The sequence below is a fragment of the Egretta garzetta genome, unplaced genomic scaffold (assembly GCF_000687185.1).
Source record: "Egretta garzetta isolate BGI_Z169 unplaced genomic scaffold, ASM68718v1 scaffold163, whole genome shotgun sequence".
Lineage (NCBI taxonomy): Eukaryota > Metazoa > Chordata > Aves > Pelecaniformes > Ardeidae > Egretta > Egretta garzetta.
In genome coordinates, this window is record NW_009259308.1 from 7,070,552 (window position 1) to 7,071,646 (window position 1,095).

Here is a 1,095-nt window from a genome sequence, read left to right on the forward strand (position 1 = left end):
GCTTTGCAATGAGCAAAGAATCGGCACTCATTAAATAATATTTGGAATGAAGTATTGGAATATGTAGAAGGGAAACATTAGATGACTGGAGGGCTGTGAAAGCACAGGTTCAAAGGAGTGTTTCTATCTACTTTTGAGTACAAATGTGTGTATGCAACATTGCGTTTCATGTGTATGTTCCAACTCAGTATCCCTCAAACAAAAGAAAAATTTTCGCTAAATGCTCCATACAGTAAAATATGTGAAAGGATAATGTTGCAGTCACCTTTACTTAATTTGTGCATCTATTGATACAGTATGTAAAATATTGTAACCATTAAAAATTTAATGATTTTCGAACGGTTAATGAGGGTTCCCAAATAAATTGGAGTGTCTCCATCTGCTGTCTTACATTGTGGGTGATACTTTTCCATGGTAGAATGATCTTCAAATTTAATTCCATGAGGAAGGAATCTGATCACAGTTTAATTTCAGTGCAAAACGCTGTCTCACAATCAATAAAGCAATGTCAAAGAACTTTGATTTAATAGAAGCCAGAGATAAAGTTCCCTGTCATATGCAGAATAGAGAGATGGGAACATTTCATTTCATTGTAACAAATAGCATGCAACTTGGTTTTCAGAAAAACCTAATAAATCAATATCCCTGTATTATCTAAGTAAGATCCCATCATTAATTTTAAACGCTTAACACGTTTGGAGAGTCTGAAGCGCACCTTCAGCTTAGCCACGTTCAGCCTGAAGTTGATGGCAACACTTCCATTTTCCTATGAGCAAGCAATCTTGATCTTGGGAAGTTAGGAGTCACTGCAAAATGAAAATGAAAAATGGCCAGTCTTTTGTTTTATATGTAGTCATCGGTCTCTTGCGTGTTGCCTCTCCTTCGAAATTTCAGTCTACGTTCTACAGAAGTCTCATTGCTTGTCACTTGCCCTGCACGCGCTCAGCCTTTTCACTTCTACACACACACACACATCCTCTCTGGTTTTGAATTTTAAATTTTTTTTTTTTTTTAAACTCTAAAAATAACGGGTTGTTTAGAGATTGCCTGGATACCATGCTGATTTTCAAAATGTGCTTTTCTCAAAACCAGCAG

The 1,095-nt window shown here is 36.3% G+C and overlaps 1 protein-coding gene across 4 annotated transcripts in view; it reads left to right on the forward strand.

Moving 5' to 3' along the window:
- The window catches only part of DAB1 (DAB adaptor protein 1), a 119,077-nt gene that overhangs the window by 78,030 nt on the left and 39,952 nt on the right, over nt 1-1,095 (forward strand). The window lies entirely within an intron of this gene.